Source organism: Nomascus leucogenys, chromosome 10 (assembly GCF_006542625.1).
Source record: "Nomascus leucogenys isolate Asia chromosome 10, Asia_NLE_v1, whole genome shotgun sequence".
Taxonomy (NCBI): domain Eukaryota; kingdom Metazoa; phylum Chordata; class Mammalia; order Primates; family Hylobatidae; genus Nomascus; species Nomascus leucogenys.
This window is the reverse complement of record NC_044390.1, coordinates 14,695,871-14,721,461: the sequence shown is the minus strand read 5'-3', so window position 1 is coordinate 14,721,461 and position 25,591 is coordinate 14,695,871. Positions and strand designations below refer to the sequence as shown.

Genomic DNA, 25,591 nt, shown 5'->3' with positions numbered 1-25,591 from the left:
CGTCAGAATCTTTTTTTAAGTTCCTACCCCTGTCTGGCCTTCTTTTGTCTAGTATTTTTCCATTTCTGCCTTTCTCCACATAGTTCCCATCCCAGGTTTGTGGGACTCTCCCTTACTGTTGGTTAATGAGCATGCTTCAGCTTGTGTTGACTACAAATTTTAGGTAATGATTGCCTTGCTAATTACTGCTACCCAAGGAAGGTTATATAGCTGTTAAATCTATACTTGCTGCACATGTGCATTTCTTAGGAAATTCTCCTTTGCCCTTTCTCCTCCATATCAGTATGTAGCTAGCTACAGTGTGACGGTTTGACTGCAGAGTGAGCTGTTACTGGGCATCTTAACAGGCGTTCCTTTTTGCATAGGTTTTTCTCTTTTCCTTGCTTACACTTGACTAATTGCCCGCCCACTTCATCATTAGAGATACTATCAACATGTAGATTTTGGGTGGTCCCTGGGCGTGAGTGAGGCTTCCCAGACCTTCTTTTCTCAGGGCTTCCTCTCCTGCCCATTTATATCTATCCGCCTACTCTAACAATAATACTTTAGCTAAAAACAAACAAATTGAAACAGTTATTTCATTCATGTTATGCAATATCCTCAAAAGAATCACACTTGATAGGCTCCCATGAACACCAATATTCAACTACATTTTTAATCCAACATCTTCCTGGGCTGGCTACTTGGGCAACACAGGACTGAACATCTACTTAGAGGATGGAGATGAGCAAAGGGTCTCAGGGAGTAGCATTTGATCTGGAAGTTGTAGATTTCAGTAAGATTTTGTTAGGAGTGTTTGGTAGGAGGTAGGCTCTTGGACAGACAGCAGAAAATTTCCACAGGTCTAAACATACTTTGGTAAGCATGGGAAATGCCAAGTGCTCTGAAGTGAGTTTGGAGTCCAAGTTGGTGAGAATGAAATTAGATGAGAATTTAAATATTTTTATAAGAAAGGATGGACCAACAGAGGTGTTTAAACAGAAGGGAAAAAGGTTATATCTAAAGTTATAAAAGATCAGACTGGCCTCTGAATGGAGCATCAGTGAGCTGGAAAACAGGAAAGCCAGTTAGAATCCTATACTATCAATCCAGGTAAAAATTAATAGACACCTGAATTTAGGCAAAAGTCAGGAAAATATTCTTTCGAATTTAATAGCCATTTCCACCACCCTCCAGGCCCATTTTCATCCTTCACACTCATATATTTTAGAGGGAGAGTATATACTTCATTATTATTCTTTCCTTTCCAACTTCTAAGTAAAATAGTTATGGTCTTCTTTTAAATTCTATGGCTCCTGACCCACAGTATCGCACTGAGAATCCAATGAAAGAGCACATTTGAACATATATACTAACATGTATAAACTCTCTATTTTATATATGTATAGCTACATATATAACATACAGTTCAGTTGCTTTCTTTTTTAGGATTTAGTATTATTTTTAAGAAGATGTCTTCAAAATAATCCCATTCCAACCACTCTCATGATACATATTTACCAACTGTCCATTTAAATGTTTTCACTTTAATGTCTCTTGGCCCTTGAAACTTAAGTTGTATAACATGAAACTCAGTCAGTTGCTTCTGAATTTCCTATGACCATGAATGGTGCATCCATCCTTCTAGTAACTCAGACTGGAAGGTCTAGCTGACTATGTATGCAACCTCTGCAAAGCTTCATGCCTGTCCTCTTTTTCATTTTTAAATCCACCACAATTACATAGGCCACAAAATCTCTCTTAGGAACTACATCCAGAACCATTTACCTGTTCAATATGCTTCCTCCTGCACTCTATCTAATAAGACGAAACTTCCTAAAGTAAAGTTCTCCTCATAATTAGTCCCCTGCTCAAGAACCTCCAATTGCATTTAAAAGTGCAACCTGCTTTTCTAGTCACAATTCCTGCTTCTTGCCTTTAAAAAGTTTATAATAAAGCCAAACTGGGTGCTTTCTTCACTGAATTTAATGCGTTGGGTTTTCCTGACTTTGGATATGTTCTTTCTAAAGTATGGTGGAATATTATCTCCATATGAAGATTTTTTTGCGATATTCTTCTTCCCACTACCAAATAGGGTTTCAGTCACCATTAAAAGTTCATAGAACTTTAATTCATTCTCTTTAAGTTTTCTACTTCAATTTACATCTTTATAAGTAATTGTCTTAACATAAAAAATTCACTATATTGTAAACTCTGTGTGGGAAGAGATTGTTGTCCATAATTAATACTAGCACAGAGACATGCATGCAGAAGCAGTTCAATAAACATCATATTTATATTTACTTAATTTTACTGGACATGCCCTCAAAGCACATATTTTCCCAGCCTAGCTGCATTTGCTCTATTTCGGTTGAACATGCAACATTCGCTCATGCACCTTTTTGTCTTTCATTGTCAACATCACCACCATTATGTTCATCATCAATAAAAATTCATTGAATTAATACAAATGCAAGACATTCCTATTTTAGTAGAGTTGTATGTAATCAGCAGAGATTCAATGCAAATAATAACTTGCACTCCAGAACTTCATTGATTGTGATGGTCAAAGTTAAGTATGGTTTGGTAATACTGGCAATGCATTTAAATCATGAAATATCTTCAGGTACCCCTCATATTGATGGAATTTAGAAGTTTAGGCGCTGCAATGCTTTTGTTTGGAGATGCAGCTCAGTTCTTGTTAGTTTAGCCTTTCTACTTGTTTTGTTGTTGTTGTTGTTGTTACCAGCTGGTATATTGCACAATATGCAGTTGATTCTCCTTATTCGTGATAGTTATATTCTATCACATTGCTGAAAACACTGAATTAGCAAATGCTGAACTATTGCTCCTAGGGGAAATATAAAATTATGTTCTGCAAACTCTGGTCACAATATTTTTGGCAACTGATCAGTACGTAACTTTGTTTTACATATGTTTCTGTTCAAAGGCAACTAAATTTAATGTATATTGTTGATTTATTAAAATTAAAGTCACACCCAACAGTGTTTTAACTCAGGCCCAAAGGAAGCTTGTCTAACATACACATTTTCTCCATAAAGCACATTGCTACCTTCTTGTGCTTATGAATGCTAAACAGCACTTCCACACTATACTTTGGGGTGATTTTGAGCAAATAAATACATACATAAATAAATAACCAAAAAAAGTACAAAAATGCAAAATGTATGGCACAAAAAAGGCCTTGAAAAGGATACTTGTTTACAGTCTGAGAGCTGGAATAAGAAGATGGAGCATTGCCTTGTCTAACGTCCAATGGGAACGTGTAAGTTGGGCAATAAGATTTTTCACCACTATGCGCCATGTACACTAATTCCCACAGAAGTGCCGGCAGTATTGATTGGGGAATTACAAATAAATTTTAGTATGTAGGTGAACTTACAAATACGGAATGTAAGATAATGAGGATTGACTGCACTAAAGACAATTCAACCATGAGACACCAAAGATTACATGTTATTAGGTTGGTGCAAAAGTAATTGTAGTCTCTGCTAGCACTGGTTTTTGTTTTCTTCTGTTGTTTTTATGCATATCCTCTGAGGCCTCTCTCCTTTGCTTGTATGTATTTATTTAGAGACAGTCTCACTCTATCACCCAGGCTGGGGTACAGTGGCATGATCTCAGTTCACTGCAACCTTGCATCCCAGGTTCAAGCAATTATCGTGCCTCAGCCTCCCGGTAGCTGGGACTACAGTCACACAGTCACGTGCCACCACTCCCAACTAATTTTTGTATCTTTTTTTAGTAGAAATGGGTTTTTCCCATGTTGACCAGGCTGGTACTGAACTCTTGACCTCAAGTAATCTGCCTGCCTCCACCTCCCAAAGTGCTGGGATTACAGGCATGAGCCACCGTGCCCAGCCCTGCCATTACTTTGAATGGCAAAAATTGCAATTACTTTGGCACCAACCTAATATTAGTTCTTTAGTGAGGTTGAAATAATGTTTTTAACTTTTTCACCATTTTTCAGCTTGCATTTAACACTAGTGGTAAGAAGCTGTTTACAGTTTCCAGATACATTTATTCTTACAAGCCTCTAAATTTTTGATGGCATGGCTCCCTCTGCCTGGAAAGCTGCAGTCCTATTTTCTTTCAATACTTAATTTTCATGCAATCTTTAAAGCTCAATTCAGCATAATCTCCTCCAGGAAGCCTACTTCCAAGCTGACCAAGGGAACTCTGAATTTTTGCATTCATCTATTTTCACATTTGGAATTTAACAGATTTTCTGTCACCTCTATATTGAGAACTTCTTAATAAGGCCTGTATTTACCACTTTGTAGCCTTAATATCTAGCACAATGCCTGGCTGATAATAGGTAACAAATATTGACTTGAACTGAGCTGAATGAGGAAAAGCTTTGGAAAAAAACTGCTAATTTAAAAAAGGATGATAATTCAACTTAAATATGTTTGAAAAAAACCTACGACTGAATTAAATAAATTTAAATTAAAGATTACAGTGAGGAGCAAAGTATAAATTTGATTGATTTAAGAAAGGAAAGATTTTGTGTGCTCAAGTACAGAAGAAAAAAATGACTTACACTCATCGTATAATACAAATCAGATGAGTCAGCTGCATAAAGCAATTATTTATAAAGGAAACATTATGCTGGAATATATTAATAGCAGTATGACTAGCTTATCATGAGTGAGTAGTAATCTTTCTTCCATATTTGGCAATAATCAAGCCTTTCCTAAAGTATTTATGAAAGTTGTAGAGAAATTGGAGCACATTCAAAGAAGATCAACAAAAATGAAAATAAGACTATTAGAAAAGATGAAAGGGACTCCAGGACTCCAAGCAGGGCAGAGTACAGCAAGAAAGATCATGAATTAAAACTTGTCATCAAGCCCAGCCCAATACTTGGCACAAAGCTCAATAAGAAACTATTTGATTAGTTAAAGTACTTAAATTGAGGCTCAAAGGACAAAGATCAGTAGTCCTACATTAGCATAGTGGCCAAAACTGTATGAAATATATTAAAATTCAAGAAATAGATTAAAAGTTATTTGAAGGATGGTACCTGATGGTACCAAGTAATTAAACACTGGAACAAAAACTTCAGTGGGAATCATGAAATATTTCTGCATCCATATCAATTAGAATCATTTAGATGATAAACTGCTTTGAATGGTGTAAGTTTAGCCTAGAAACAGAGAGCTGGGCTAGTTGCCCTTTTAACCACTCTCTCAGAATGATAAGGTTGATTGGTATACCTAAAAATCTGTTACTATAGTTTTATTTAATCAATTTAACCTGTATGTTAAAGAAAGAAACAAACAAGAAAGAAAGAAATCTTGATTGGGAGAGTAGACTGTATCTCTTGTATAAATAGAAAAAATAATTATTTTTATAGTGTCTATTAAGAACATAATTTCTAGGCCCTATGATTCTGGCTTTATATGCTTCATCTCCTTTAATCCTAAAATAATCTGAGAAAGGTACTATTGTAATCTCTTCCATGGATAATTTTAAGTAAATTAGTCTAAGTCGCAGGAATTAAGAGAAAGAGTGAAGATTGCAATATAGATTTTTTTGACTCCAGAACACAAATTCTTAACATTTTCTATTCTAGGCCATTCTTTCTATTCTATTTTATTCTCTATTCACCCATTTATTCAAAAAGTATTTATTGAAGCATCAACTGCACATCATGCTTTTTACAGGTGCAAGGGTATAGATTGGGTTCCCCAGGAAACAAAGTCTGAGATGGTTTGCCTGCAGGAAGTTTATTGCGGAATTCTCTCAGGAACAACATTTGGAGGGAAATGAAAGAAGCAGATGTTGGCAGAGGGAGAGTTGAATCATAGCACAGTTGGAAAAAAGACCTCCACCTTTGAGCTGAGCTCATGAGCTCAAGCTCCATGCACCTTGAACGTTGTCCTTAAATGTGGCAAGGAGCCTTGGCCTTCATACTCTCATCTACCAGTCATGGAATGGTGGCTTCTCCCAGGGGAAGCACTTACCTTGCTGAGGTATATCCTATTTGGCCAAGGGCATTTACAGGGAAGAGATTCAACTGTGGGCCCACTCCCAAGTGGACACCACAATGCACCAAAACAGAAGAGTACCTACCCTCATGATGCTTACTTACCAGTGGGGAATGGGATAAACTATCAATTAATCAGTGTGTTGTTTTGTATTTTTCCTATGGCAGATTATGATATGTTGTAAGGAGAAAAAGATGAGAAGAGGTAGTTTAAAGGGAGAGGGCTGAGTGTGATAATATTTAAGTAAAGTTTCATTGAAAAGGTGACATTTGAGCAGATTTGAAAGAGATGAAGAGGAGATACATGAGTACATATTGGGGAAGATCATCGTTGGTGGGGAGAAGAGCTCCATGCACACACTCCAAGAGGAAGCATGCCTAGAATGGTTGAAGCACTGCAAGGAGGTCAGCTGGCCATTGTGGATAACAGCCTGTAAATAACAGAATTATAAGAGATAAAAGTCAAAGAAATAATAAGAGACAGAAGCCTAAATAATTCAGGGACTCTATGACACATTAAGGACTTTGCTATTTATTCTGAATGAAGGAAGTCCTTTGAGAGTTTTGAGGAGGGGTGTGAATGATCTGACAAATTTTAGAGGGCTCCCTCTTATGTGTTAAGAACAGACTCCAGGGAGATGGCAAAAATAAAGTATGAGTTGAACTGCTGCAATAGTTGAGGCAATAATTGGTGGTAGCTTATGCCAAAGTGGTAATCGTGAAGATGGTGAGAAGTAGTTAGATTCTGGACACATTTAGAAGTTGGAATCAGCAGAATTTGATAATCACAGCTCCACAATTTACTGTTTAGCCTTAAGCAAACTAGTTAATTTCTTAGAGCCTTAAAATCTTCTCCTTTAAATAGGGATAATATGTCCATACTACAGAGCAGATTGTGAGGCTTAAATGGAAACTATATGTGATGTGCTTGGCATTGTGCCTGAAATACAGCAGATGTCCAATAAGCACAACTTTCTCTCCTATCTTGTGGCTCCTATATTTTTCACTGTGCTTTTTCTTTCATCACTACATGTGGTCTTAAAAAAATACTCTAAGGTACCAGAGTATCTCAATAATACCTTAAAAATAAAATACTCTAAAGTGCAATACTCTAAAATACCAAATCAACCTTGATTTATAAATAAGGCAATCAATACAATTAATTTAAATGATTTATATAAAATTGCATCAAAAGTTAATGAAAACATCTCTGGACTTAACTCCCCATGCAGTGTACATTCGAGTGTGGAGTGAGATTTCTTACATGTTGATGTTTGAATCTTTTCAGATATCTCAGAAGAAATTAAACTCACCCTGGTGGATTTTAAAAGAGTGCTCTCCAAATTTTAAATTTTAAAGGTTTCTTTTAAAGAAACATATGCTATCCCAGCTGTCTACATCTAATAAAGCAACCACTGACATAAGGGGGAGAAAAATGGAATATAACATTTCAGAGGTTTTTCAGATACACTGGGGACTTTTGAATAATATGAATGCCATTAAATCAAGTTAAAATGTATGTATAGGAATTATGGAAGGGTGAAATTCTCTGCAAGGCAAGTAGTATCTAAGACTTTCAAAGGCAATACTGTCTACAGTGCATATATTATTAATGAACTAGAAATATCACAGGTTATTAAAAACAAAATCTCAGTTGTTTCAGCTATTGACATATTTAAAATAATGTGTTTTTTAAAAAGATTCTTATATAAGATTTTATTATAACAAGATTTATAATCTTGTTCATCTAACTTTTATTCACTATGTGAATAATTATGCAGAGTACCAGTGCATATCTCTGTGTGTTATACTTGCTCCTGGTTAGAACTAGAAGTATTGCAGCATTCTGTTGGTAATATTGCTCACCAAAAAAAAATTTATTGAAGGTCACAATAGTCAAAATCTGTGGTAGCACTCCTCACACCAGGCACCAGCTGTGGTAGCACTCTTACGTAGGCCTAAGACTAACCTTTTTCCTACCACAGATGCTTAACTGCCCCCTACTGGGGGGGTCGGCAGAAGTTTATTACCCACAAATGGTGTTTGCTTTAGGCCTTGGGACCTGGCCTTTAATCTTTACCCTCTAGTGGTGTTTACTCACGACCTTTTAATCTTTACTAAATAAACGCAAGTCTCACCAATGGAGGCTGAGTCGCAACTGTTTACAGGACTCTGCTGGAGTCTGTAAGTGGCTCGGACACACTCAGTTGGACTGGTAAAGCAGAATATCTGTGTGTCTGTGTACTTGATTCATCGGTCTCTGGGTCAAGAGTCTGCAAGGGACAGAAACCCCGCAGCTGTTGCCCCCGTGAGAGGAGCGCTACCAGAAAAGTCAGTTAAAAAAAAAAATTAACAGTATTATTAGACTTGCTAATAACTAATGCTATGCTTTCAAGTTGAGTCAATAACTTAAGTAAAACAATTTTTCATATAACTGATTGATCATGAGAGCTAATATTTTCTGTTATTCATTGTATGACTTAGTTTTCAAAGTCAACTTAGTTTCGGGCACAAATAATTCTAATCTTAATTTGCTCATAAAGGGCAAAATTAATGAGCCAGGGCCAAAAAGAAAGAACAAGGGCTCCCCAAGCTGTCTACACCCTCTTGATAGTCTTTCTTCTGCTGGGCAAGTCCAAATAAAGACCTAATAAAAGGAGAGTTATGAAAGGCCCAAGTGAGCCTCACTATCAGAATCATCTAGAGGTTTATTAAACATACAAATTCTTATACCACACCCACCCCTCCAAAATCAGAATCTCTAGGGTGGGACCTAGAAATCTTACTTAAGATTTTAGATGGTATTGGCCTACAGAACTCTCCACCCCAAATCAACAGAATATACATTCTTCTCAGCACCACATTGCACTTATTATAAAATTGACCACATAATTGGAAGTAAAACACTCCTCAGCAAATGAAAGAGAACAGAAATCATAACAGTCTCTCAGACCACAGTGCAATCAAGTTAGAACTCGGGATTAAGAACTCACTCAAAGGTGCACAACTACATGGAAACTGAACAACCTGCTCCTGAATGACTACTGGGTAAATAACGAAATTAAGGCAGAAATAAAGAAGTTCTTTGAAACCAATGAGAACAAAGTCGCAATGTACCAGAATCTCTGGGACACAGATATAATAGTGTTTAGAGGAAAATTTATAGCACTAAATGCCCACAGGAGAAAGTAGAAAAGCTCTAAAATCGACACCCTAACATCACAATTTAAATAACTAGAGAAGGAAGTGTAAACAAATTCAAGAGCTAGCAGAACACAAAAAATAACTAAGATTAGAGCAGAAGTGAAGGAGATAGAGACACGAAAAGGCCGTCAAAAAATCAATGAACCCAGGAGCTGTTTTTCTGAAAAGATTAACAAAATAGATAGACTGCTAGCCAGACTAATAAAGAAGAGAGAAGAATCAAATAGATACAATAAAAAATGATAAAGGGAAAATAACCACTTATTCCACAGAAATACAAACCATCATCAGAGAATACTTCTATGCAAATAAACTAGAAAATCTAGAAGAAGTGGATAAATTCCTGGACAGATACACCCTCCCAAGACCAAACCAGGAAGAAGTTGAATCCCTGAATAAACGAATAATAAGTTCTGAAACTGAGGCAGTAATTAGTAGCCTCCCAACCAAAAAAGGCCCAGGACCAGACAGATTCATGGCCCAATTCTACCAGAATTACAAGAAGGAGCTAATAACATTCCTTCTGTAACTATTCCAAACAACAGAAAAAGATGGAATCCTCCCTAACTCATTTTATGAGGCCAGCATCATCCTGATACCAAAACCTGGCAGAGACACAGGAACAACAACAAAAATTTCAGGCCAATATCCCTGATGAACATCGATGCGAAAATCCTCAATAAATACTGGCAAACTGAATCTAGCAACACATCAAAAAGCTTATCCACACAGCCAAGTTGGCTTCATCCCTGGGATGGAAGGCTGGTTCAACATATGCAAATCAATAAACATAATCCATCACATAATCAGAACCAATCACAAAAACTACATTATTATCTCAATAGATGCATAAAAGGCCTTCCAACATCCCTTCATGCTAAAAACTCTCAATAAACTAGGTATTGATGGAACGTATCTCAAAACATTAAGAGCTATTTATGACAAACTCACAGCCAATATCATACTGTATGGGCAAAAGCTGGAAGCATTCTGTTTGAAAACTGTCACAAGACAAGGATGCCCTTTCTCACCACTCCTATTCAACATAGTATTGGAAGTTCTGGCCAGGGCAATCAGGCCAGAAATAAAGGGTATTCAAATAGGAAGAGAGAAAGTTAAATTGTCTCTGTTTGCAGATGACATGATTGTATAATTAGAAAACCCCATTGTCTCAGCACAAAATCTCCTTAAGGTGATAAGCAACTTCAGCAATGTCTCAGCATACAAAATGGATGTGCAAAAATCACAAGCATTCCTATACACCAATAACAGACAAACAAAGAGCCAAATCATGAGTGAACTCTCATTCACAATTGTTGCAAAGAGAATAAAATACCTAGGAATACAACTTACAAGGGAAGTGTAGGACCTCTTCAAGGAGAACTGCATACCACTCCTCAAGGAAATAAGAGAGGACACATACAAATGGACAAACATTCTGTGCTCATGGATAGGAAGAATCAATATGTGAAAATGGGCATACTGCCTTAAGTAATTTATAGATTCAGTGCTACCCCCATCAAGCTACCATTGACTTTCTTCACAGAATTAGAAAAAACTACTTTAAATTTCATATGGTACCAAAAAAATCACATGCATATCCAAGACAATCCTAAGCAAAAAAACAAAGCAGGAGGCATCACACTACCTGATTTCAAGCTATACTGCAAGGCTACAGTAACAAAAACAACATGGTACTGGTACCAAAATAGATATATAGACCAATGGAGCAGAACAGAGGCTTCATCCCTGGGATGCAAGGCTCGTTCAACATATGCAAATCAATAAATATAATCCATCACATAAAGAGAACCAATCACAAAAAACACATGATTATCTCAATAGATGCATAAAAGGCCTTCAAACGGAATGCTTCCAGCTTTTGCCGTTCATATTGGCCGTGAGTTTGTCATAAATAGCTCTTACTGTTTTGAGATACATTCCATCAATACCTAGTTTATTGAGAGTTTTATCACATGAAGGGATGTTGAATTAACACCACACATTACAACCATCTGATCTTTGACAAAGCTGACAAAAACAAGCAATGGAGAAAGGATTCCCTATTTAATAAATGGTGTTGGGAAAAATGGGTAGCAATATGCAGAAAACTAAAACTGGACCCCTTCCTTACACCTTATACAAAAATTAACTCAGGATGGATTAAAGATTTAAACATAAGACCTAAAACCATAAAAGCCCTAGAAGAAAACCTAGGCAATAATACCATTTAGGACATGGGCATAGTCAAAGACTACATGACTAAAACACCAAAAGCAATGGCAACAAAAGCCAAAATTGACAAATGGGATCTAATTAAACTAAAGAGCTTGTGCACAGCAAAACAAACTATCATCAGAGTGGATATCCAGAATCTACAAGGAACTTAAACAAATTTACAAGAAAAAACAAATGACCCCATCAAAAAGTGGGTGAAGGATATTATTGGAGGAACCTGCCCCCGATATTTCAATGTAAGTTCTTTCTATTTTCCATAAGTGTTGGCCAGCTGAGAAATAAAGAGAGACAGTACAAAGAGAGGAATTTTACAGCTGGGCAGCCAGGGGTGACATCACATATCGATAGGACCGTGATGCCCACCTGAGTCTCAGACCGGCAAGTTTTTATTAAAGGTTTCAAAAGGGGAGGGGGTGTAAGAACAGAGAGTAGGTACAAAGATCACATGCTTCAAAGAGCAAAAAGCAGAACCACTAATAAGGGTCTAACAAAGATCACATGCTTCTGAGGGAACAGGACAAAGGGCAAAAGCAGAACCACTGATAAGGGTCTATGTTCAGTGGTGCACGTATTGCCTTGATAAACATCTGAGACAACAGAAAGCAGAGTTTGAGAGCAGAGAACCAGTCTTGACCACAAATTTACCAGGGCAGAGTTTTTCCCCACCCTAGTAAGCCTAAGGGTTAGGCAGGAGACCAGGGCATATCTCAGTCCTTATCTCAACTGCATAAGACAGACATTACCAGAGTGGCCGTTTATAGACCTCCCCCTAGGAATGCATTCCTTTCCCAGCATATTAATCTTAATATTTCTTGCTAGGAAAAGAATTTAGTGATATCTTTCCTACTTGCACGTCCATTTATAAGCTCTCTGCAAGAATAAAAATATGGCTCTTTTTGCCCAACTCCGCAGGCAAACAGACGTTATGGTTGTCTTCCCTTGTTCCATAAAAATCGCTATTATTCTGTTCTTTTTCAAGGTGCACTGATTTCACATTGTTCAAACACACATCTTTTACAATCAATTTGTACAATTAACACAATTATCACAGTGGTCCTGAGGTGACGTACATCCTCAGCTTATGAAGATAACAGGATTAAGAGATTAAAGACAGGCATAAGTAATTATAAAAGTATTATTTGGGGACTGATAAATATCCATATTAATATGGAATCTTCACAATTTATGTCCTTTGCTTTGCCGTGGCTCCAGCTGGTCCCTCCGTTCAGGGTCCCTGACTTCCCACAACAGGATATGAACAGACACTTCTCAAAAGAAGACATTTATGCAACCAACAAACATATGAAAAAAGACACATTATCACTGGTCATTAGAGAAAGGCAAACCAAAACCGCAATGAGATTCCATCTCACGCCAGTTAGAATGGCGATCATTAAAAAGTTAGGAAACAACAGATGCTGGAGAGGATGTGGAGAAATAGAAAACTTTTACACTGCTGGTGGGAGGATAAATTAATTCAACCATTGTGGAAGACAGTGTGGCGATTCCTCAAGGATCTAGAACCAGAAATACCATTTAACCCAGCAATCCAACTACTGGGTATATATCCAAAGGATTATAAATCATTCTACTATAAAGACACATGCACACGTATGTTTATTGCAGCACTATCCACAATAGCAAAGACTTGGAACCAACCCAAATGCCCATCAATGATAGACTGGATAAAGAAAATGTGGCCCGTATACACCATGGAATACTATGCAGCCATAAAGAAGGGTGAATTCCTGTCCTTTGCAGGGACATGGATGAGGCCGGAAACCATCATTCTCAGCAAACTAACATAGGAACAGAAAACCAAACATCACATGTTCTCACTCATAAGTAGGAGTTGAACAATTAGAATGCATGGACCCAGGGAGGGGAACATCACACACTGGGGCCTGTTGGTGGGTATGGGGCTAGGAGAGGGATAGCATTAGGAGAAATACTTAATGTAGATGATGGGTTGATGGGTGCAGCAAACCACCATGGCACTTGTATACCTATGTAACAAACCTGCATGTTTTGCACATGTATCCCAGAACTTAAGTATTAAAAAAAAATTCAGATGGTATTTTCTTTTTATAATATAATATAATATATTTATTATTTTTCCATAAGTTATTGGGGTACAGGTGGTATTTAGTTACATGAGTAAGTTATTTAATGGTTATTTGTGAGGTTTTGGTGCACTCATTACCAGAGCAGTATACAATGAACCATATTTGTAGTGTCTTATCCCTGAATTGTGCCCCTATAAACATGCATGTCCAAGCATTCTTTTTGAATAATGACTTATTTTCCTCTGGGTAGATACACAGTAGTGGGGTTGCTGGATCAAATGGTAGTTCTAATTTTAGTTCTTTAAGGAATCTCCACTGTTTTACACAGTGGCTGTACTAGTTTACATTCCCATCAGCAGTGTAGAAGTGTTCCCTGTTCACTGCATCCATGCCAACATCTACTGTTTTTTTATTTTTTTTATTATGTCCATTCTTGCAGGGGTAAGATGGTATCTCATTATGATTTTGATTTGAATTTCCCTCATCATTAGTGATGTTGAGCATTTTTTCATATGTTTGCCATTTGTATATCTTCTTTTGAGAATTGTCTGTTCATGTCTTTAGACCGCTTTTTGATGCGATTGTTTGTTTTTTTCTTACTGATTTGTCTGAGTTCACTGTAGATTCTGGACATTAGTCCTTTGTCAGATGTATAGATTGTGAAGATTTTCTCCCTCTCTGTGGGTTGTCTGTTTACTCTGCTGACTGTTCATTTTGCCATGCAAAAGCTCTTTAGTTTAATTAGGTCCCAGCTACTTATCTTTGTTTTTATTGCATTTGCTTTTGGGTTCTTGGTCATGAATTCCTTGCCTAAGTCAATGTCTAAAAGGTTTTTTCCAATGTTATCTTTCAGAATTTTATAGTTTCAGGTCTTAGGTATAACATCTTAATCCATCTTGAGTTGATTTTTGTATAAGGTGAGAGATGAGGATCCAGTTTAATTCTCCTACATGTGGCTAGCGTACTATCCCAGCACCATTTGTTGAAAAGGGTGTCCTTTCCCCACTCTATGTTTTTGTTTGCTTTGTCGAAGATCAGTTGGCTGTAAGTATGTGGGTTTATTTCTGGGTTCTCTATTCTGTTCCATTGGTTTATATGCCTATTTTTATACCAGTACCATGCTGATTTGATTACTATGGCCTTACAGTATATTTTGAAATCAAGTAGTGTGATGCCTCCAGATTTGTTCTGTTTCCTTACTCTTACTTTGGCTATATAGGTTCTTTTTTGGTTCCATATGAATTTTAGAATTGTTTTTTTCTAGTTCTATGAAGAATAATGGTGATATTTTGATGGGGATTGCATTGAATTTGTAGATTGCTTTTGGCAGTATGGTCATTTTCACAGTATTGATTCTATCCATCCATGAGCATGGGATGTGTTTACATTTGTTTGTGTTGTCTATGATTTCTTTCAGCAGTGTTTTGTAGTTTTCCTTGTAGAGGTCTTTCGACTCCTTCATTAGGCATATTCCTAAATATTTTATTTTTTCTGCAGCTATTGTAAAAAGGGTTGGGTTCTTGATTTGATTCTCTTTTTGGTCACTGTTGGTGTATAGAAGAGCTACTGGTTTCTTTACACTAATCTTGTATCCAGAAATTTTGCTGAATTCTTTTTTCAGTTCTAGGAGATTTCTGGAGAAGTCCTTAGGGTTTTCAAGGTAAATGATCATATCATCAGCAAACAATGATAGTTTGACTTCCTCCTTGCTGATTTGGATGCCCTTTATTTCTTTCTCTTGTCTGATTGCTCTGGCTAGGACTTCCAGTAGTATGTTGAAGAGGACTAGTGAGAGTGGGCACCCTTGACTTGTTCCAGTTCTCAGAGGGAATGCTTTCAAGTTTTCCCCATTCAGTATTATGTTGACTGTGGGTTTGTCATAGATGGTTTTTATTACAATAAGGTATGTCCCTTGTTTGTTGATTTTGCTAAGAGTTTTAATCATAAAGGGATGCTGGGCTTTTAGAATGCTTTTTCTGCATCTATTGAGATGATTATGTGATTTTTGTTTTTAATTCTCTTTACATGGTATATCACATTTATTGACTTGCATATGTTAAACCATCCCTGCATCACTGGTATGAAACCCATTTGATTATGGTAGATTACATTTTTGACATATTGTTGGATTTGGTTAGCTAGTATTTTGTTAAGGATTTTAGCATCAATGTTCATCAAGGATATCGGTCTGTAGTTTTATTTTTTAGTTATGTCCTTTCCTGGTTTTTGTATTAGGGTGATGCTGGCTTCATACAATGAATTAAGGCAGGTTCCTTCTTTCTCTATCCTGTGGAATACTGTCAAAAGGATTGGTACAAATTCTTCTTTGAATGTCTGCTAGAATTCTGCTGTGAGTCCATCTGGTCCTGGACTTTATTTTGTTGGTAATTTTAAAAATTACCATTTCAATCTCGCTGCTTATTATTGATGTCTTGAGGGTATCTAATTCTTTCTGATTTAAGCTAGGAGGGTTATATTTTTCCAGGAATCTATTCATCCCTTCTAGATTTTCTAGTTTATGTGCATAAAGATGTTTATGGTAACACTGAGTGATCTTTTATATTTCAGTGGTGTCAGTTGCAATATCTCCTGTTTTGTTTCTTAGTGAGGTTATTTGGATTTTCTCTCCTCTTTTGTCAGTTAATCTTACAATGGTCTATCAATTTTATTTATCTTTTCATTTATATTTTTGTATTTTCATTGTCGTTGCTGTTTCAGTTTCATTGAATTCTGCTCTGATCTTGGTAATTTCCTTTCTTCTGCTGGGTTTGAGATTGGTTTGTTCTTGTTTCTCTAATTCCTTGAGGTGTGACCTTAGAATGTCAGTTTACGCCCTTTAAGTCTTTTTGATGTGGGCACTTAGGACTATGAAACTTTCCTCTTAGCAGTGCCTTTGCTGTATCCCAGAGGTTTTGATAGGTTGTGTCATTATTGTCATTCAGTTCGAAGAATTTTTTAATTGTTATCTTGATTTCGTTTTTGACCTAATGCTCATTTGGGAACAGGTTATTTAATTTCCATGTGTTTGTGTGTTTCCGAAGGTTCCTTTTTGAGTTGATTTCCAGCTTTATTCCACTGTGGTATGAGAGAGTGCTTGATATAATTTCAATTTTATTAAATTTATTGAGGCTCGTTTTATGGCCTATCATATGGGCTATCTTGGAGAAAGTTCCATGTGCTGTTGAACAGAATGTGTACTCTGCAGTTGTTGGGTGAAATGTTCTGTATATATCTGTTAAGTCCATTTCTTTCAAGGTATAGTTTAAATCCATTGTTTCTTTGTTGACTTTCTGTCTTGATGACCTGTCTAGTGTTGTCATTGGAGTACTGAAGTCCCCCACTATTATTGTGTTGCTGCCTATCTCATTTCTTAGGTTTACTAGTAATTGTTTTATAAATTTGGGAACTCCAGTGTTAGGTGTGCATATGTTTAGGATTGTGATATTTTTCTATTGGACAAGGGCTTTTACCATTATATACTGTCCCTCTGTCTCTTTTAATTGTTGTTGCTTTAAAATTTGTTTTGTCTGATATAAGAATAGCTACCCCTGCTAACTTTTGGCACCCATTTGCATGAAATGCCTTTTTCCTCCCATTTACTTTATGTGAGTCCTTATGTGTTAGGTGAGTATCCTGAAGGCAACAGATAGTGGGTGGGTGAGTTCCTATCCATTCTGCAGTTCTGCGTCTTTTAACTGAAGCATTTAGACCATTTACATTCAATATTAATATTGAAACATGAGGTACCATTGCATTCATTGTGCTTTTTGTTTCCTGTGTACTTTGGGATTTTCGTTTTATGTTTTTGCTTTTTAATATTTATTTTTGTTTTATATGTCCTGTGTAATTTATGCTTTAAAGAGGTTCTGTTTTGATGTGTTTCCAGGATTTGTTGCAAGATTTAGAGCTCCTTTTGGCAGTTCTCGTAGTAGTGGCTTGGTAACGGCAAATTCTCTCAGCATTTGTTTGTCTGAAAGCAACTGCATGTTTCTTTCTTATATGATGCTTAGTTTTGCAGGATACAAAATTCTTGGCTAATTGTTTGGAGGCTGAAGATAGGGCTCCAAATCTCTTCTAGCTTGTAGAGTTTCTCCTGAGAAATCTGCTATTAATCTAATAGGTTTTTTTTTTATAAGTTACCTGGTGCTTCCGTCTGACAGTTCTTAAGATTCTTTCCTTCGTTTTAACTTTGGATAATCTGATGACAATGTGCCTAGGCAAAGATCTTTCTGCAATGAATTTTTCAGGTCTTCTTTGTGCTTCTTGTATTTGGATGTCTAGGCCTCTAGCAAGGCCATGGAAGTTTTCCTCGATTATTCCCCTGAATATGTTTCCCAAGCTTTTAGAATTATCTTCTTCCTCAGGAACACTGATTATTCTTAAGCTGTTTGTTTAACATAATCCGAGACTTATTGGAGACTTTGTTCATATTTTCTCATTATTTTTTCTTTTTCTTTGTTGGATTGGGTTGATTTGAAGACTTTGTCTTTGAGCTCTAAATTTCTTTCTTCTACTTGTTCAATTCTATTGCTGAGACTTTCCAGAGCATTTCACATTTCTAAGAGTGTGTCCAAAGTTTCCTGAGTTTTTAATTGTTTTTTCTTTAAGCTATCTATTTCCTTGAATATCTCTCCCTTCACTTCTTGTATCATTTTTTTTTTATTTCCTTGCATTGGGCTGTATCTTTCTCTCATCCCTCCCTGATGAGGTTAATAACTAACCTCCTAAATTCTTTTTCAGGTAAATCAGGGATTTCTTCTTGGTTTGGATCCATTGCTGGTGAACTAGTGTGATTTTTGGGGGTTATTAAGAAGCTTTGTTTTGTCATATTACCAGGGTTGGTTTTCTGGTTCCTTTTCATTTGGGTAGGCTCTGTTGGAGGGAAGGTCTAGGGCTGAAGGCTGTTGTTCAGATCCTTTTGTCCCATGGGGTGTTCCCTTGATGTAGTACTCTCCCCTTTATCCTGTGGATGTGGCCTCCTGTGAGCCAAACTGCAGTGATTGTTGTGTCTTTTCTGGGTCTAGCCACCCAGAGAGTCCTGGCTCTGGGCTGGTACTGGGGGCCGTCTGCACAGAGTCCTGTGATGTGAACCATCTATGGGTCTCTCAGCTGTGGATACCAGTGCCGGCTCCAGTGGAGGTGGCGGTGGGGTGCAATGAACTCTGAGTGTTCTTAGCTTTGGTGGTTGAATTCTGTTTTTTTGTGTTGGTTGGCCTCCTGCCAGGGGGTGGCGCTTTCCAGAAAGCATCAGCTGTAGTAGTGTGCAGAGGTACCAGCAGTGGGTGGGTCCCTATAACTCCTGAGATTATATACTCTTTTTCTTCTGCTACCAAGATGGATAGGGAAGGACCATCAGGTGGGGGCAGGGCTAGGTGTGTCTGAGCTCAGACTCTCCTTGGGCAGGTCTTGCTGCAGCTGCTGTTGGGGAAGGGGGTGAGATTCCCAGGTCACTGAAGTTGTGTACCTAGAAGGATTATGGCAGCCTCTGCTGAGTCATGCAGGTTGTCAGGGAAGTGGGGAAAAGCCAGCAGTTGCAGGCCTCACCCAGCTCCCACACAAACCAAAGGGCCTGTCTCACTCCCATTGTGCCCCCACGCAACGGCCCCAAGTCTGTTTCCAGGCGGAGAGCAAGTTGGGCTTGAAAACTTGCCTGATGCTACCTGCCTCCCAGCTGGGAAAGAAAAGGGCTTGGTTCTTCCCATGTCTGTGGAGTCTGCACACCACATATGTGCCCTCCTCCAAGTTCTGGCCAGGAGGCTTCTCACTCTGTTCAAATTGTTACAAATTTCAGCTAGAGAATTCTTTCTCTCTGTGGAGTTTTACCCCCTGCTCCTCTGGTCACCCTCCCTATGGATCCCTGTGGTGCCAGGCAGGAATGGCCTGCTAGGGGATGCAGCAAGCTCCCAGGGCCTTTCTGCTGCTTCCTGTACCCCTGTATTTCACTCAGCTCTCTAAATTGACTCAGCTGCAGGTAAGGTCAGAAACTTGTCCTGCAAATAGACCTTCAGCTTCTCCAGTGGGAGTGTGTGTTTGGGAGAGAAGGGTCTCCCTTTCTCACTTCTGCAGTTGAGGCCCTCACAATATTTGGGGTGTTTCACAGGTCCTGCAGTAGCAGTCTGCTTCATTCAGAGGGTCTGTGGGTCCTCTCGGGATTGCTGGTTTGTTCTCGCAGTCGATCTGGAGCCAAAATTCATAAAGTGAGTTTCCACAAGCTGCTCTGTACTGAGCTATAATCTAGTCCTTCCTCCTGTCTGCCATGATCACTTCTCGATCACTTTTAATTTCTTAGATGGTATTTTCACATACTAAAGTTTGAGAGTCACAAATCCTAACTTCAAAAATAACACAAACAAGTCACTGAAATTTGTTAATGCACAATTCTCTTATATATAAATTGGGGATAATTGTATTCACCTCATAAGATCACTGTGAAGATTAAATCAGATAAAACCAAGTTAAAACATATGAAACATGCAATGTTTGGTACTATTTTTTGTCATTTTTATTGACTTCAAGTTTATGGTTTCCTGGGCCAGTTCAATGGAAAGAGAAGAGATAAGATATTTTGAAAGACAAGAGATAGTATATTTTTAAGAAAGCAATTCAAGTAAGATTGTGAAATGTATACATTACTGATTACAGTGAAGCCAGAAAAATTTGGCAGAGTGAAATAAAAATGAGTTCTGGAGGGTCTGAGACTCTTAACAATTTCAAAGAAAATTTGTAATGAACTTATCTGGAGAGTTAGCAGGATGGAGAATGGAAAGAAAGCCTGTGCTCCTTCACCTTAAATTTCCAGAATCGAAGTGCGTGTGCAAGTGTGTGTGTGAGTAGTATGCATATAAAATTGTTGGAAATGTGATAATACTATCAAACATACATGAAATCTACTACAAAGATACAAAACATATGACATTGGGCATTTGATATGTGATGATTTAAAATCTTTGAGAGAAAATAAAATCCTATCTCTATTGCATCCAAATAATCTTTTTCTCTCCCCTAAAAAGTTGGGTCAGTCTTTACAAGAGTAAAGGGTTAGAGAACACAACAGTGGAAAATTGTCAAAGAACAGGAGGTTAAAATGTAAGATTTCCTAGTTCTAGTGCCTCTTGGCTATGTCAAGGTGCAAGATATAACCTCAAAATTATTAAAGTGGAGTTGAAGAGCAATGGGGCTGAGGTCAAATGCCTGTGACAGAGATTGTTGCATGGATTTTCAACATAGCTGGAGGATGGCAAGGTTTGAGGGTGAGAAGAAGATTGTACTCTAGAGGCAAAGAAATAATCAGTGAAAGAGGGAATAGAATACAGGAGGCTGACTGATGAAAAGTTGTAGAGTGTAGTGGAACCACAGTCAGGATATGCACCTCGTTGACATTAGGTTGAAAGAGTAATCCTTTATAAGTGAGTCAGCATTGTGAAGTTGAAAATTCTTCCTGCTTCCCTTTCCTCCAGGTCCCATAAGCATGAGAGAATAAGCAATGCATGCTCAGGCAGATTCCAAGGAACCAAATACCTCTGAGGAGCACCAGATTTCAGTAAGACAGAGATCTGATCTGTAAAAAGGTTGAGAATGTGGGGAAAGCCATTTATTTTGGAGGGGGCAGGCACAATTTCGTGACTGCTCTCAGTGCCCTCAAATAGAGCCTCACTCTAAAAAAAGAACCCTGCTCTTTGGGCTTAATGCTCTGTGGACATATCTTGAAATTCTTAACAAGATTATCTTGGAATTTGTGTTCTGTAAATGGAATCTGATGGAATATTAGTAGATGTGCCAGAGCTTGGAATCTTGTCCCACCTGTGATACTGCCTTTCCACTGCTTTCCCGCCTCCTCACCTTCTCAGGACAGAATCACAGCTATCTGCTCCCCCTGACCTGCCCAGTGACCACTGCTACCCATAGTGGAGGCCTAAGCATGGGTCTGGGAAGGGACAAGGTCAGGTGTATGAGCCCCACAGTTTGAGTTGTGGGCAGGACCCAGGTACCTGTGAGGGTTTGCACTTGCCTCGCATGTATTTCCATGCCCCAAAGAGCATCAGATTAAATAACAAAACAAAAGAACAAAAATGCCACATAACTGGTTTAGAGATAAATCACAGGAGGAATGTGATTTTTTTTTTTTTTGCCTACTTTTTGTACAAAGAGCCTTGCATTGACATTTTGCGCTGGGCTCCACAAATTTTACAGCTGGTTCTGATTGGAGGTTTCCAAAGGTCACAGTGGAAAGAGTAGAGAAGGAAGGCAATGGTGAGGAGTTGGGAAAAAGGAACATCAACAAGACTTTATGGGAGGATGGATTCATACATTGAGATAATGGAGCTGATGAACTTAACATTTTGAAAAGTGGCCAAGGGTAAGTTTGCAAGATACAGAAAGTTAGTCTGTCAAAGATCCAAATGGAACTCGGGCCAAAATTTTAGTAAGTACACGGAACTCCAGTGCTTAATTTTATTGCCCATGGCCTCTGCTCAGGGTACCAAACATAGAGTTGAGAGGTTCTTATAAGTTACTTCAATAAATCCTTTCCCAGGGGCTATTTAGACACTTCACTTTAAATTTGAAACCACTCTTCATAGTGAATACAGGAGTAAACTCATGTTATTTGTGAGCAGGACGAAGCCAAGGGAAGGCAGTGGAGACATAGTATGAGTCTCATTATGAAGAGCTGGTTACAGCCAAAACATTAGTGAACTTACAAAGGAATCAGAAAATTCTTTGAATCTTGGGTTTCCGGTGGCGAACTTTTTAACTCTAATGAAAGACCTTAATTCTTCTCAGGTTTATCTGTAAAATGGGGATGATGATGATTCCTGCTTTTTGACTGCTCAGGGCTGTTGCAAATGTCAAAGTACATAATTAATACAAAGTTTCTTTGCAAATAGCAAATACCGTTATTTTAATTCTATACCCCCCCCTTTTTTTTTTTTGAAGGCTTATGGGATGCTTTGATTGCTCTGTGGCTGCATTTAGGAGAAGGAAGCTGCAGTCATGCGTCATCACTGCCAGCCTCACATCTCTTGATGGTTAAAGCCTTAGGGTGCAGCAAGGGAAAATTTAAAATAACAAACAAAGCAAAAGCAGGAGGTGATGTTCCAAAGCAGAGGAAGGCTAAGTTTATATATACAAATGTCAAGTGTGTATGGGTGAGTGTCTCAGAAGGTTTATATGTTCTATATGAATATAGAAGTAAGGAGACTGTCTGAATAGGAAGAAAGGTCTTTTTCTTCTGAATTTTAGAATATTTTCTGCTCCATATCATTTATCTACATCTAAGTAGTCTGTTTTTCTATTTTAATGTCTCCTCCTGCCTTTCAATATATTACAGAACGGGCTAAGATGTAAGCGGGCTTAGCCTTGCCTAGTCACCTGTTTCATTCACCAGTGGGATATACCACCTAAAGGAGCTGTCACAAAAGAGCAGCTATGAACAGCATGAAAAACAGCAACAACAATTATAACTCTAAAGAGATGGATGAAACCCATTGTTATTTCATTAAACACCAATGTTGGGGTTTTAGGAAAAAAAGCTGTAAGCAATGAGTCCAGAAACTAAAATTTGAGTATGATTTATCATGCTACATCCACAATTAACCAATATCCCAGAACTAATGTTTTTGAAATATCTTTTCTCCAACAGGTATTTAAGTTCTTAAAGTAGATAATATCTATATTATTTTTAAGGTTTTTGAGAGGAGCCTTTAAATTTATATTGTGTCCCCACCAAAAAATTGTATTTTCCCTTCTGTGTAGATGAAGGTAGTATTATTAATAGCTAGAGTGGGGTATATATACATTTATATTAACTCAATTTTCTTAGATGGAAGTGCCTGTACAGCTTCTTTGAAAAGATCGCCACCTAGGGGAAATTAACACGAGTTAATGCAACATCTGCAATGCACCACATATGCTGCGTAATATCTAATGGCGTATGTATTTAAGGAAAAAAATTATGCAAAACTGTGTCATATTTCAGCAAATGTGGTGGGCCACCTAGGAAAAATAGACTACCTTGTAGACCTAGAAAGTGTGCTTGTGCACAATTTTATTGTTTTTTCTAACACAGAACTGCATGTAGCTTTTGTTTATTCATTAGGGCTTGATTTTAATGACTTTCTCCATATCCAGAGAGATTTTAGAATATAGAATTTTTTACAAAATAGATATCCATTTGATTATGAGTATAAAACTTATATTTTTGGCAATTTTTACAATTAAAAAATAGTTTTAATTAGTACAATTGTTAAGATTCTTACATGTAAAAGAATTTCTATCTGAATTAAGCCTCAGAAATTAACAAAGATGTTTCTCCTTAAACTCATTTATTAGTTTCTGAGAATTTATAACTAGATCTCCAAATGAGAGCAAGTAAAGTGGGAAATAATTTAGTTGGTTCATTCAAGTAAAAATGGGTTATTTTTCTGTACTTGAATTTCTGATGTTTTTGATAAATGTCTTAGAGAATCACTGCATTTTCTGAAAGCACATTTAACATAAAATATGAGCCATGTTATAATCTTTACATGCCACGTTGCAGATATGGGAACTTGAAAGAATGCAACATATCTTTAAGTTGAAATGGATGCTTTAGCAACCATGAAAAATTTGTTTTGTTTCATAAAAACAAGCTACTAATTTCAAAATCAACTTTCTAAAAAGTCAAAATATAATTTTAAATTAAATCACATGCTCTGAAGATAATTTTTGGTTAATTAGATACTTTTGGATCATAAATTTTAATTCATCAAGATTATAAAGTAGGCAAGAGTCTAATAGGGAAAAAACTTAAGGGATTATTTGAAAAAGTTTTATGTATGCTGTGTTTACAATTATTAGAACAGTCGTCAAACTGTCTAGTGACTGCCTGTTAACTCAATCTTCCCCATTAAGTGGAAAACCTCTTGGTAACAGTGAATATTTTTATATACAATTATTCCTGAGGTGCTATTTGAGCAGTGTCTGTTCTGATTACTTGGTGCCCATAGAACCAGTGGTTAAACAATTTGAATATAACTCCTAGATGTATCAATAGCATTTAGAAGAATGCGTGGCATTTAGAAGGAACATGAGACACAATGGGTGAATGAGTGAATAAATAGCCCCTCAAATTAGGCCTGTCCCCTGCTTTAAGTATATGTTTATGGAATCTATAACCCTCTAACAAAAAAATGAGTCTACTGTAGAAGGCATAGTTAATCTTTGTAAGGTAAAGGTAAATATGAATTATTCTATCACTTTTGAGATTATCCCTGCCATAATCATCTTGATAGATAATCAAGAGCTGGTGGTACACCAAAGGAAACTGTTTTGTCATATGAAATTATATGTATGTAATTATTTATTTTGTGTATATATATATACACAATATATATACATATTGTGTGTATACCTATATATAGATATAAAATTTTAGAAATCAGTAGTATATTTGATCATGGGATAGAAAAGATTCTTTGATGAACTAAGATGAATTTATATACCTGGATAAGTAAACTTGATATTTTATCCCTGCTTATTAAAATCATTTAAATTATTTGGCAATCCACCTGTAACATTCCTTAGCTATGCTAAATTCAAGAAGCACTAATTATCTTCAGTTTACAAGGTGAATATGTTTTAAGGTATACCAACATTTAAACTCTCTGTCTTTTCCTTTACTTCTGGCTGAATCTGATGGTACTCTTAGTGAAATAGGAGTTATAATATCTTACCTATAAGAGTGTTCTTAGACAAGTTCTTATTTCTTACTAAATCTAATCCATAGTGTCTATTTAGATTTTTGCCTGCCCTGAAATTTCTGATACTTTCATGGCAAATCTTTTCAACCTTTAACTTTCATTCTTCATTATATCCATTTTCTTTCAACTGACCTTCAGATAGTGCTATTACTTTGCTTTTATACTGTATTTTATTTTTTTCCTAATTGTGACTGCCATATAGCAGCTCTTGGGCTCTTCTCCTGCCAGTAGCTAGCAGTTTTCCATTTCTACCTACTTCCATTAGTAAAGGCTGATTCCTAATTTAGAGAATTAAGAATTCTGCAGTCAGAGTGAACTTCATACTTTCACCTTAGAAGAAAGGGAAAAGGGGC

At 37.1% G+C, this 25,591-nt stretch overlaps 1 long non-coding RNA gene across 1 annotated transcript in view; it reads left to right on the top strand.

The window, feature by feature from the left end:
- Positions 1 to 337: 337 nt before the first annotated feature.
- LOC105738349 overlaps positions 338 to 25,591 on the top strand; it is a 30,588-nt gene continuing 5,334 nt past the window's right edge. The window contains exons 1-3 of the long non-coding RNA XR_001114135.1: positions 338 to 365; positions 20,958 to 21,040; positions 22,435 to 22,646. This is a non-coding gene — a long non-coding RNA (uncharacterized LOC105738349). The remainder of the gene's footprint in view (positions 366 to 20,957; positions 21,041 to 22,434; positions 22,647 to 25,591) is intronic.